Genomic DNA, 14315 nt, shown 5'->3' with positions numbered 1-14315 from the left:
ATCGTGACGAGGACGACGAGTCCGGCGAGCAAGAGTTCCAGAAGGCTACGGAGGCCATGTGCGTCGATGGTGGCGCCTCGCCGCATACTTCTCACCGCCAGCTCAAGCAGTGGGCACGTGAGATTACAGCAGCAGAGCCATCGTTCGACGCTCAGAAGCCGCTGAAGTGGTCTAGCACGCCCCTCATCTTTGACGCTGAGGACCACCCTGACCGCACAACCGTGGTCGGGTGTTTGCCGTTGTTGGTCTCGCCAATGATATGCAACCTCAAGGTGAACAAGATGTTGCTCGACGGCGGTGCCGGCCTAAACTTGATCTCGCCCGTCGTGATCAAAAGGCTGCAAATTCCTGATGGAGACCTCGAGGAAACGGGCACGTTTGAAGGGGTCAATCCGGGGAGGAGTCAGCTGAAGGGGAAGGTCACACTGCCCGTGACGTTTGGAGGAGAGTTGAACTACAGGACGGAGAGAATCATCTTCGATGTTGCCCTACAACGGGATCCTTGGCCGCCCGGCACTAGCCAAGTTCATGGCGACATCGCACTACGCCTACAACATGTTGAAGATGCCCGGGCCGTTGACCATCATGTCCGTCCCCGCCGACAAGAAGGACACGCTAATTTGCGCCGACCAACTCTACCGGGAAGCAGTTGCAGCAGCTGCCGCCAAGGCACTTGCTCCTGCCGCTGACGCCCCCGGAGGGAAGAAGAAGCCCGGCAAGACCTCTCGCACCCACTCCGGCAAGCGCACCTCTTCGGAGTGTTGTGCTACCGTCGAGGACGTGCCAGAGAGCTCCACCGACAAGAGCAAGAAATCCAGAGCTGAGCCACCGCAGACCAAGAAGGTGTCCGTTAGGGAGGATGGCACGGGAGGGGCTTTCACCATAAGCTCCACCCTCGATAGCAAATAGGAAGGCGCACTCATCACCTTCCTGCGGGCGAATGTCGACGTGTTTGCATGGCAAGCATCCGACATCCCCGGTGTTCCCAGGGAGGTGAATGAGCACCACCTAGCTGTCTGTCCTCATGCGCGGCCCGTCAAGCAGAAGGTCAGGAAGCAGGCTCTGGAAAGGCAGGAGTTCATCACAGAGGAGATCGGGACGTTGGAAGCAGCGGGTTTGGTGAGAGGAGTGCTCCATCCGACGTGGTTGGCCAATCCGGTGGTGGTGCGCAAGGCAAATGGGAAGTGGAGGCTGTGTATTGACTACACAGATATCAATAAGGCTTGTCCCAAGGACCCCTTCCCATTGCCGCGCATTGACCAGATTGTTGACTCCACGGCCGGGTGTGATCTATTGTCATTCCTCGACGCCTACTCAGGCTACCACCAGATCTTCATGATAAGAGAAGATGAAGAGAAGACATCATTCATCACCCCATGTGGTACGTATTGCTTTTTACAGATGCCTTTCGGGTTGAAGAGTGCTGGCTCAATGTTTGCAGGAGCGGTCCAAATTGGTTTTGAACCCCAGCTCCATAGAAATATGGAAGCATACATGGATGACACAGTGGTCAAAACCAAGGATGGGGCAACTCTTGTACAAGACCTAGAAGAGACGTTTGCGAACCTGCGCAAGATCAACCTCAAGCTGAACCCTGAGAAGTGTGTCTTTGGTGTTCCGTCCGGCAAGCTTCTCGGGTTCTTTGTGTCACAGCACGGGATCGAGGCAAACCCAGACAAAATCAAGGCTATTGAATAGATTGAGGCGCCTAGGCGGATCAAGGACGTGCGTCGGCTCACTAGCTGCATTGCCGCCATGAGCTGATTCATCTTCAAGTCCGCCGAGCACGCCCTCCCCTTTTTCAAAATCTTGAAAAAGGCAGGCCCAATGGAGTGGACCCCAGAAGCCGAGGCGGCGTTGCAGGATCTGAATAAATACCTTTCCTCCACGCCAATACTGGTTGCGCCTAAACCACAAGAGCCGTTGCTGCTGTATCTAGTGGCAACGAATCAAGTGGTCAGCGCCGCACTAGTGGCACAGAGGGAGGTCGACGAGGAGGCAGTGGCGATGGCAGGACCGGCGGATGGCAAGCCGGAGATTCCCCCGGCAGGGCCTGATGCCAGCAAGGCAAGGCCCCTGGCAGAGTCTGACGCCATCGGGGCGGTGCCCGCACAGTCAAGTGAAGTGGTGCAGAAGAAGAAGATGATGCAGCACCCGGTTTACTTTGTCAGCTCCCTCTTGCAGGGGGCTAGGTCGAGGTACTCCGGTGTGCAGAAATTTCTCTTCGGCCTCCTTATGGCCTCGAGGAAGATGCGTCATTACTTCCAAGCCCACGAGATCACTGTCGTCACCCGCCTCCCGTTGCAACGGATACTGCATACCCCAGATGCGACCGGAAGGATTGTGGAATGGGCCTTGGAGTTGTCGAGCTTTGGGTTGAAGTTTGAAAGTACCTCGACAATCCAGAGCAGAGTCTTGGCGGAGTTCATTGCAGAATGGACCTCAACGCCCGACGAAGAAATTCAGGAGACCGCTCTCCCCGGCAAGGAAGCAAGCCGCGACTGGATCATGTACTTTGATGGGGCTTTCTCGCTGCAAGGCGCCGGTGCCGGTGTGCTGCTTGTCGCACCCACCGGAGAGCACCTCAAGTATGTGATCCAGATGCACTTTCCCAGGGAGATGTCCACAAACAACACTGCTGAATACGAGGGGCTGCTTGCCGGTCTCAGGATTGCGGCGGACCTCGGGGTGAAAAAGCTCATCGTCAGGGGTGATTCACAGCTTGTCGTCAGACAAACAATGATTATCAGAGTCCGTTGATGGAGGCCTACGTAGATGAGGTGAGGAAACTGGAGGAGCGCTTCGACGGTATACAAGCGGAGCACGTTCCCCGAGCAGAGAACGACATCACTGACTACCTGTCAAAGCGCGCTGCATTCAAGCTACCTGTGGAACCAGGTACCTTTTTGCTTCGGTTAACTCAACCATCCGTCGAGCCATCAACAGAGCAGAACAAGCAGAGGAAGTCAGGCCCCAGCAAGTACTTCCCCGCCGAGCCCCCAGGGGCTGCCGGCAAGGGTGTTGCCGCGGATCCTGAGCCTGCCGAGGGACGGCTGGCTCCGGCAGGGCGCCAAGCCCTGGCCGTAGAGACGGCTGCCCCCATGGCAGAAGAGATGCCTTTGGTCCTTGCCGTCGAGCCCCAGGCTCCAGCATGGGCACAGCATACCATCCATTTCTTCCAGACAGGGGAACTTCCTGATGAGCGGGAAGAAGCGGAAAAAGTAGCCCGCCGGTCTGCCTTGGACCAGTTCATCGATGACGTCCTGTACAGAAGAAGACCGAACAGTGTGAAATTGAAGTGAATCCCCCGAGAGGAAGGACTGGAGCTGTTGGCAGAGATACATGGTGGCATATGTGGCTCCCGCATAGGGTCAAGGGACCTTGCCGGCAAGGCATTCCGGCAAGGCTTCTTCTGGCCCACCGTCCTCCAGGATGCAACGGCACTAGTAACCAAGTGTGAAGCGTGTCAGTTCCATTCAAAGAAGCTTCATCAACCAGCTCAAGCCCTTCAAACAATCCCTCTCTCCTAGCCATTTTTGGTCTGGGGGCTCGACATATTGGGCCCCTTCCCCCGTGCTTTCGGGGGCTTTGAGTACTTGTATGTTGCAAACGACAAGTTCACAAAGTGGCCGGAGGTGGAACCGGTGGGGAAGGTGACAACACAGTCAGCCGTCAAGTTCTTCAAGGGACTAGTCTGCCGTTTTGGTGTGCCAAACAGAGTCATCACCGATAACGACACGCAGTTCACAAGCCACACCTTCATGCAATACATTCAAGACCTCAGCAGCAAGGTCTGTTTTGCTTCCGTGGCACACCCCCGGAGCAACGGCCAAGCGGAGAGGGCAAATGCTGAAGTGTTGCGAGGCATGAGAACGAAGACCTTTGACAAGCTGCACAAGAGTGGAAGGCGCTGGATTGATGAGTTGCCGGCTATTCTTTGGTCGATCAGGACGACGCCAAATCGAGCCACCGGCCAGACACCCTTTGCCCTAGTATATGGGGCAGAAGCAGTTCTCCCCACGGAACTCATATACGGGTCACCTCGAGTGCTTGCTTATGATGAGCTTGAGCAAGAGCAGTTGCGGCAAGATGACGCAACGCTCCTTGAGGAAGATCGTCTTCGGGCGGCTGTGAGAGCAGCACGCTACCAGCAGGCCTTGCGCCGCTACCATAGCCGCAAGGTCCATGCCCGAAGCTTTGAGGAAGGTGACCTTGTTCTTCGGCGCGTTCAGTCGGCCAAGAATTCCAACAAGTTGACGCCGAAGTGGGAAGGCCCTTATCGGGTAATACGAGTCACCAGGCCCGGCGCAGTCCGCCTGGAGACCGAGGATGTTGTCCCAGTGAGCAACTCCTGGAACATCGAGCATCTTCGCAAGTTTTACCCATAAGGCGCGGCTTGTCGGGCCTCCTGGCAAGCCACCTTTTGTACAAGCTTTGCCGGCAAGGCATGTAACCCTCTGTACAAAGCCAGGCGCAGACCCTGAGCATAAATAAACAAAGCGCTGGCACCCTAAGTTATAGCATGCATGCTAGGTTAAGTTTCTTCCTCGGTTAGGGTTGATAGTGCTTAGTGGCGACTAACCCCTAGCCTAGAGGTCGAGTGTGCGTCTTTCTGTCCTCTTTGGTTCGCAGGGCACGTGGACATGTCTCCTGAGTCGCTTGGGAGAAAGAGGATGGATCGGCGCTCCGGCCCCGGCAAGCCAGGATCGCCGGCGGCTGAAGACACAAGGATCCAATCACGGCAAGCCAAGGTTGCCGGGGGCTGCGGATTCAGATAAGTCTTTTATCCCCTGTTATGCATTTCCGTATAGAACTGGGACATATGAAACCTCGTTTATATTCTTAAAGCCACCGTGCTCCCCTTTTCCCGTACCCAAGAGCTATCCCCTGGGTCGGAACTTGTTCGTAGTCGCGGTGGCAAGAGAAATGAATGAGGGGCCTAACCCTGCTTCGCCCCTGCCTCCGCCAAGAGCGTGAGAATGGTCGACCAAAGCGGTGGGACGGCAAGGCCTGTTGCCGGGCGATAATGTTTACCTTAGAAATAACAAGGATTCGTCCTTGGCATGGGCCTCGCTCACGCATAAAGAACCCGGCAAACACCCTTTTTCATTAAAAACGTCCCATACAGGTACAGTTCGTACGGAATAAAAAACATGAGCAAGGGGATTACAAGTCTAAAAATTAACAAGTGTCCGCAGGCTTACAAACTAAAAAGAGATAAGGTGCTCGTAATCCCTTTCTTGTCCCTCTCCTCAGGAGGTGAAACAAGACGGCAGGAGGGCGAAAGGAGCACCTAGGCGAGGTGCGAGAAGCAGAAGGCGCCAAGAGAGCATCCCGGTGCCGGCGGAGGGGCTGGAAGATGACGCAACGGCCCGACAATACGCGACGAAGGCGTCGGTGCCCGCATACTCCGAGTTGACGGCCGCTGCCCGCCTTCTTCGCCTTTCTCCGGCCCTCCTATGCCAGCCGCCCAAGGAGACGACGGGGAGCGCCCCGATGGAGAGCTTGGCGAGGAAGACCCTCGGCAGGGCGCGTGGCCGAGGAAGGGGCAGCGAGGTCAGTCAGAGTCGGCATCCTGCCGCTCGACTCCCTCGTCGTCACTGTCGCTGTCCTCCTCGTCACTCCCGCTTGAGGAGGAATCTTCGTCGTCGGAGGAGCTCTCCACGCAGCACTTCAGGCGAGTTCCAAGGTCTCCGAAGACCTTGACGGAGAGCAAGCCGCCCTCCATTAACTTGAAGTAGAGGACGAGCCCCACAGCTATGGATGCGGGTGAACGTCTTCCATCCGCGATGGAGATACATAACATGAGGAGCGGGGAAGTCGACGTCGTCGACCCGCGTGCCGCCGGTCCCGCAGCCCCTCATGTGCAGTCTGAGGGTCTGGGGCAGATCGAGCTCCATCTCCTGAGCGAAGGGGGTGGGGATACGGAGACGACGACGCTGTGGCCGGCGCAGCCGGATGAAGAACTCGCGGGGCCGGTCCCCGACGTGACCCTCCATCGTGGGAGGCACCGCTGGCGGAGGGGCGACCGTCGCGCCACCTCGTCCCCCTCTCCCACGACCGCCGCGGCGACCTCGGCCACGCCCCTCCCCCTTCCTCTTGCGGCAGGCTCCGCCGCCGCGGGCTTGTGGGAAGGAGGGACGCGCTGATGAGCAGCGACCCTTGCCGCCACCGTCGAAGGCCCAGCACCTCCTCTCGCCATGGCAGGTGGGAGAAAGAAACACAGGTGAAGGAGGATAGGTGCTGAAGGAATGTGGGACGACGCCCTCCCTCCCCCTCCTTATAAGGGGTGAGGTCGGGGCTCGGCCGCCCCACTCAGCCAATCCAGCCATCAGAGGCGCAGGAATCAGGACCGACCCGCCGCCCCAATCAGTGATGGCCCGGTTTCCCGCCTCCACCGCCCGCCACTTGCATGAAGGACGTGTGACGGGCGAGCAGGGTCGAGAGGACAAGTGAGGCGACCGTTCCCCGCCCCGTGATCGGGGGGGCGTGGACGCCTTGAAGACCGCGACCCGAGTCCATCCAGTAAATGACCCGCGCCTCCACGCCTCCCTCTTTTATGGAGAAGGCGCGAGCCGCCTCTTTACCATGATGTCACGCATGCATGCGGAAACCGCCCCACGCATGACCCCCACGTCACGCATGACCTTCCACGTCGCGCGCAGGTCATGGGGAAGCACAACAGACGGAAAATTACTGCGGTAGAATCCGCCCCTCCTGCCCACACACCGTTTTGAGCCTGTCCCAACAACGTGTCGCGCTTATGTGTGGCCCAGGCCCGGGGGCTTCTGTCGGTGTACAAAAGTAGGGGCGCTCCTTTTGACCCCTTTACTTGTGCACGGACAGTCGGAGCCGCGCCCACGGCCACACTAAGCAGAGCAGGGGAGGGAAGCCGGAGAGAAGCCGAAGCACAAGATGGCCAAGGCAATGCCAAGACCAAAGATACCAAAGAGCGAGAGGGCGAGGTGGACTCCCCCGGCAAGGCCCTTTCCGGGGCAGCCTCCGCGGCCCCGGCAAGAGCCTTGCCGGGGCGACTTGCCCGATGCTAACAGAGCGAGCCACCCTTGAGCTCACGGGTTCCAACTCAACCAACCACATTGGACCAGGGCTCGGGAGGCACCTCCGTGGTGGCATGCAGATCTTTGTCAAGACCATAGATATATGAGATCAGATGAGGACCAAAAGACGGCGACCCTCGGCGGGATCCTTGCCGAGGAAAGCCACGAGACCCCCGGCAAGATCCTTGCCGGGGACGACTACGCGCCATGGTAAGACCCTTTCCGGGCCCCCGGCAAGGCCCTTGACGAGGGCGTCAGCGGGGCCACAGCCAGGCCCGCGTCGACCAAGACTCCACCGCCGTCCCCAAGCAGCTGCTAGCTCAACCAGCTGGGCAGGCACCTGCGTGGCGACGGGCGGCCTCTACGCCAACTCAGCAAGCACTTGCGTGGTGGCATGCGGATCTTTGTGAAGACCCTACCACCGCGCCACCTCAGCTGACTGCCTGCCTGCATGGCGCCGCATGCACCGCTGGCCTGGGCGCGTGTCGAAGCAAGGCGAGGCGGCAACGGACGGGACGGGCCTCGTTCCCGTCCCCAATAAAGCTAAGGGACACCTAAGCTATGCATTAAATGCGTCTTGTCCTGTAATACGGGCAATAAGTTCATAGTACTGTAGGCCTTTTCACCTCCTGTGTGCCACTGTGGCAGCCCCTTTCGACTATAAAAGGAGGCCCATGGCGTACTGGAGGGGGATTCGGCTCTTTGGAACTACACAGCCGCCATAGCTAGTTCGAGAGCTCAAGAACACTCAATACACCCACCAAAACAGGACTAGGGTTTTACGCATCCTCGCGGCCCGAACCTGGATAAACGATCCTTGTGCTGACTGTTAATCCTGCTCTTCTCACAACCCCACGCCCCGACAACCATAGTAGGGATTCTTGTGATCCCATAGGTGTCGTTTCCCACCGACATATAGCGCGGGTCACAGGGGCCCACCAACCAGAAGAGGGTTGGGCGCCCCCGATCAGGGCGCGGATCTAAGGGCCCGGTGGGCCGTTGCGCCCACATGGTGGAGATCAACCTAACAACCTCATGAGGGGCAAATAGGTCTGTTCAGGTGTCATTCAACACCGTTAAGGCTTAAAATTGATGGAAGTGTCGTAAAGGGCATAAAATTTAGACAAGGTGTTATATAGGGAAGAAAAAGTTTTTCAGTGTCAAATAGGGAAACAAAATTTAAAACGGTGCTATATAAGGAATTTTCTCAAGTGAAAATGGTTTGCGATTTGAACGCATGATTTAAGAGATAAAACATTTCAATAAATGAGTCTAAAAAAGGAAAAATTCCAAATCAATATTTTTTTAAAAACATCAACCACTTTATTAATTAGAAATAATGGTTACATCGTCTAGAAGTAGAGATACAATATTTCCCATAGGCTCCTCAATCCAATCCCTCGTCACGGAATATTTTGCTCGTCGAGCCAACTCATGTGCTACCTTGTTCGCTTCCCTATTACAATGTTCAAAACTAGTAAGAGGAAATCACAAGCTATAAAAAAACAGTCATCAAAAAATGTTGATGCCGCTCCTGCAGAGTGTCCTCCATTCTTCATTGTGTCAATGATTTCCATATTGTCAGAGTTGATAACAAGACGATTGCAACCCGCCTTTTGTGCTAGCGATAAGCCAAACCTAAGTGCTAATGCTTCCGCTGTCAGGACATCAGCGCAACAATCAATTTTCCAATTTCCACCTACAATGAAGTTTCCTTTGTCATCCCTAAGGACAGCCCCCGCTGTGCCCTTTAGTAGATCATGATCGAAGGCAGCATCCACATTCAATTTAACAAAGCCCCTAGGAGGTCTACTCCACCCTCCAATCTTCCTATTTGCATTAGGGGAATGGGCACTTACAAAATTTGTCGTTATAGCACGAATTCCCATCGAGGTTTGACATACCTCTTGAGACTTTCCCTCGTGAACCAGTTTACGTCTATTCCACCATAAATACCCTGCGGTTACAGCAATCAGCTCCCGTGCGTTCCGTGAATCCGATAAAGAAAATTCTTGTTGTGGCATGAGGAGTAATGACAATCAACCGCACAAGATTTTTTAACCTCTTCATACATCCCCAAATTTTCCCACACTTCTTTTGCCTTCTGACACAGAAACAACACATGCTTTGTATCCTCTGGCCCATTTGAACATGCTGGGCAATTGGGCGAAATTTTTATGTGTCTATTGGCCAAGGTAATACGACACGGTAGTGACCCATGCAATGTGCACCAGATAAAAAATTCACCTTCGCCGGACAGGCTAATTTCCAAATCTTACCCCAAATAGGATTGACCCTACTTCTACCCATTCCATTTGTGTATTCCAGTTTCTTTCCATGTTGTTTATTCCACTCCTCCAAATAAGCAGATCGTACAGTGAACAAACCGTTTTTAGTATAGCTCCAGGCAATGAAGTCCTGCATATTATGCATAGGGAGAGGGATCGCCAGGACTCTTCGAGCATCAATTGGCCATAGTGTTTGTCTCACCAAATCTTCATCCCAATCATTTGTGTTGGGTCAATAAGATCAGACACTTCCGTCAGAAGTATCCCTCGTCTTGGAGTAATAATTCTCCTATTCGCACAATTTGGAATCCAAGCGTCTGTCCAAATATTAATTTTTTGCCCAGTTCCAACTCTCCATATATAACCATTTCTGAGAGAGTCAACTCCCGCCATAATACTTTGCCAAGTAAAGGAGGAACCCTTTTTTAATTTTGCACTCATCAGATCACCCTCTGGGAAATACTTGGCTCTTAGCATTGTGGCACATAACGAATCTGGATTATCCAGGAGACGCCAAGCTTGTTTAGCTAACAATGCCAGATTAAAGCAGTGTATATCATGAAAGCCCATCCCCCCTTGATCTTTGGGAACACACATCTTCCACCATGCCATCCAATGCATCCTTTTATGGTTGTCGTCATCGCCCCACCAAAATTACGACATCGCGTCAATGATTCCTTTACAATTTTTTTTAGGAATTTTAAAGACGGACATGGCATAAGTTGGGATAGCTTGAACAACAGATTTTAGCAAAATTTCCTTTCCACTGGCAGACAAATTTTTTTCTTTCCATCCACTAATTTTCATAATAATTCGGTCAATCAGGAACTGAAAGCAATCACTTTTGTCCATCCCCACATTTGCTGGTAGACCCAAATATTTGTCATTGAGTGCCTCAGTCATAATATTCAGAGTAGTACAAATTTGCACCTTTTCTTCCACTTTTGTATTGGGGCTAAAAAATATGCTAGACTTCTCAACACTCACCATTTGACCCGAGGCAGCACAATAAGATTCCAGAACTTCTCTCAAAGTCTTCGCGTTCATATCATTAGCTTGTATGAGGATCAATGAATCATCCGCAAAGAGTAAGTTGGAAACAGAAGGGGCATCTCTGCTAACTTTTATGCCGAAAATACTACCCGTTTCTTCTGCGTTTGCTAAAAGAGCAGTGAGGCCCTCTGTGCACAACAAAAACAAATAGGGAGAGAGCGGATCCCCTTGCCTTAGTCCTCTAGTAGTGAAAGGGCATGTAGCCCCTAAGTGTGGTTTTGGTAATTGAATGACAATCTCTATGGACTAATGTTTTCAGTGAGATATATTTGAAGGTTTTGTCCATAGATGGTGCCTCAAGGATATTGGATGGAATCAAGGATGAAGTCCATATATATGAAGATAATGCCTCAAGGATATTGGATGGAATCAAGGATGAAGTCCATATAGATGAAGTTATATTTGCTCTAAGCTTTGGTATTAAATGACAATTCCTATGGAGCATCAAGTGCATTGGATCTTATATGAAGATATGTTCCATAGTGATGCTTGAAGTTCTTTGGGTTGTTTTGTGAAGATTGCCATCAAAGCATCTGAAGAAGTCCTCATGGTATCCCTCTCCGGATACCCCATGCACACGGGCTTATACCGTGCGCACGGGGTCGAGTGTCAACTCTCTGGATACCCCGTGCTCACGGGGCCTAGGTGTTGGCTCTCGAGATTCCATATCCAGCGAGGTTTCAAGTTGGTCTTCTGAGGATCAAGGCTTGAGAGAATAATCAAAGAGAAGAATTCGAGTTATGGTTTCAAGACAAGATCATGGTGAGCTCATGTGTTGGGTTTCGGTTGATCAAGCCTTGAAGCAAGCAACTAGAGTGAAGAATTCATTATGCCTCTCAAGACAAGATCATGTTGATCAAGTCTTGAAGCAAGCAACTAGAGTGACGAATTCATTATGCCTCTCAAGAGTTTGGGATGGAGTTTTTAGAAGGGCAAGTGGTGACCAAGATGATATTCATAGTGGAACTTGATATGGTCATGAAAGAGTCTTTGGTGATATTGTCTTGAAGCAATGAAGTGAAATGAAGAGTTCATTGTGGCTTTCAAGAAACCAAGATGGAGCTTGAAGTAAAGATGTTGGTTGACCAAGATAAAGCTCGAAGAGTATATCTAAGTGGTCAACTCACAAAGCACAAACAATGTACCACGTGAGATCAAGTGATCTAGTGGTATGGTAAGTAATTGTGAATTGTGCTTTGTTACCTAACCCATGCTATATGTTTGTTATGTCTATGTGGGTTAGGTGTTTCTCATAGGCTTGCATCAAAAGGAAAGATCTCGTGTAGCCTATGTGTGGATGACATCAAGTGGTGATGGTCATCGGATTCGAGGAGTCCAAGTGCAAGATGAGATGACATCAAGTGGTGATGGTCATCGAGTTCGGGGAGTCCAGGTGCAAGATGAGAAGCCGGAGGTTATATGCTTTGAAGCTTGCGGTCCACATCATGATAATGTGCATGTGAAGATGGGCTTGAGATAAGGCTTCCCTCATTGCATCATGAGGAAGCAATTCGAGTATCTTCACCAAGTGGTCGTGGACAAGAAAGGGATTCCAACTTGAGGCAAGCATTAAAGTCATCATCAAGCTCAAGTTGAATGCGCAAGGCAAAGGTATACCTTAGCTAGGTTTTCCTAGTTTTGCCGGTCTCATAGTGCTTGGTGGGAGACCGGATTATAGGTTTGATAGCCGTACTATCAAGAGGGACTCTCGGGCAAGTAGCTTGATCACGTCGCATGTAGAGAGCTCAAACCTTTGCATTACTTGCATCATTCTTTCTTGTTGATCTTGGGTGGTTCTCTATGTGAGGACCTTGGGCTTTTCCATAGCTTCAAAACGAGCCCAAGATCATCGAATTCGGAGTCCGTATGCCCAAGTTATCGATGTTTTAGTGGGCTGCTGCTGGCTGTCCTGGGGACCCCGTGTGCACGGGGTCTTTGACCCCCGTGCGCACGGGGTGTCCAGAATTCTGGGTACTCCGTGCACACGGGCTCGTACCGTGCACACGGGACCCCGTGCACACGGGGTCTCAACCCCCGTGCGCACGGGGTACCCAGGAAATGCCCGTTGGAGCCCCAACGGCTAGTTTCGGAGTTTGGCTATTTAAGGGCCCTTTCCTCCCACCGGTTGGGGGTTGGTTCACACACATTCTAAACACCATTTTGAGCCTCTCTCCACCTCTCCCAAACCCCTATCTCCCCTCTATGTGAAGGGGGATTTGTGGATGGATTAGTGAGCCATTTGTTGATCATATCCAAAGCATCCCCTCTCTTCAATCTCCTACTTTCAAGAGTGCATCTTATGAGATTGAGAGAGTGAGTTGAGCATTTGTTGCTTGACCTTGCATTGCATTTGTTGCATTGGTTTGAGCTCCATGCATCGATTTGTTCGAGTGTGAGCCCGTGAGTTTATTACTCTTGGAGGCCTCCGCCTCCTAGACGGTTTGGTGATACATTGAGAAGATTGTGAAAGAGGCCTATGTGGCCAAGGTTCCCCCGGAAGCTTCTTCTTGTGGTGTGCTCCGGGGAAGGGTGTTGAAGTGGCCTAGGTGGTCAAGTTCTTCCGGAAGCTTCCTTGTTTGTGGTGTGCTCAGGAGAAGTTTGTAAAGGTGTGGTGGTCGCCTTCAAGACCAACCCCGAGTGAATCGAGGCTCATCCGTTGGGGGTGACTCGAAAAGGAGAATACGGTGAGTCACTTGGTGACGCCCCGGAGCTTTGGCTTCGGCACCGCTCTAACGGAGATTAGCACTCTCACGAGTGTGAACTTCGGGATAAATCCGCGTCTCCGACTCACTTGTGGTTATCTCTTACCCACACCCTTTACTTACCGCAATTCATACTTGCTCATATTGATATATCTTGTGCTAGTTGAATTGCTTAGTTGCTCCTACATTTCCATATCTTGTGATATAGTTTGTACTTGCTAGTTTCCTTAAGTGCCTATCTTGTTTAGCATAGGTTGTTGGTGCACTTAGTTGAGCCTAGCATATTTAGAATTTGTGCTTGAAAGGTATCCGTTTAGTTTAATTCCGCATTAGGATAAAGCCAAATCCGTAACAGTTTTAAAACGCCTATTCACCCCCCCCCCCCTCTAGTCGTCATCTAGATCCTTTCAAGTAGATTTAAAACTATCAGTCTCGTCGGCATTAAACCGTACTCTGTATTCCACCAAGGATACACACTGCATGATTAAGTTCACCCAATTCTCTTTAAAACCCTATTTCAATAGAACTCCTCTTAAAAAAGACCATTCCACTCGGTCATAAGCTTTATGCATGTCCAGTTTAATGGCACACAACCCTTCTTTACCTGCCCTTTTTTTATTTTATGAAAACACTCATATGCCACTAAAATATTATCTGTGATCAATCTCCCAGGAACAAAAGCACTTTGAGTTGGGCTGATAATATCTGAAAGAATTACCTTTAATCGCGCAGCAATCTTTTTTGAAATAACCTTATACACCACATTGCACAAACTGATTGGTCTAAATTGAGTAATCTTTTCCGGAGAATTAACCTTTGGGATCATGACAATTGTAGTGTCATTCCATCCTGCCGGTATAGAACATGTATTCACCGCCTTGAGACTTCTTCTGTCAGATCTTCTCCCAACATAGACCAAAATCTTTTATAAAAGACAGCGTGCAGACCATCCGGACCCGGAGCTTTTAAATCACCAATATCGAATAAGGCCTTCTAAACTTCCTCCGCCGTGTATGGAGCCGTAAGAGTAGTATTCATTTCATTCGTGACTTTCCTTTTTACAAGAGATAGAACCTCCGGGTTTGGTTGAGAGACTTCTGGCATAAATAGGTTTGAAAAATACCCTCTAATGTAATCCTTCATCTCCGACTCAATAATTTCATTTAACATGCAGTGATCACTTGTCACAATCTTAACAACTTGAACAGGTGAAA

The sequence above is a fragment of the Aegilops tauschii genome, chromosome 3, assembly GCF_002575655.3.
Source record: "Aegilops tauschii subsp. strangulata cultivar AL8/78 chromosome 3, Aet v6.0, whole genome shotgun sequence".
NCBI lineage: Eukaryota > Viridiplantae > Streptophyta > Magnoliopsida > Poales > Poaceae > Aegilops > Aegilops tauschii.
The sequence above is the reverse complement of the archived record's forward strand: the minus strand, read 5'-3'. Positions refer to the sequence as shown.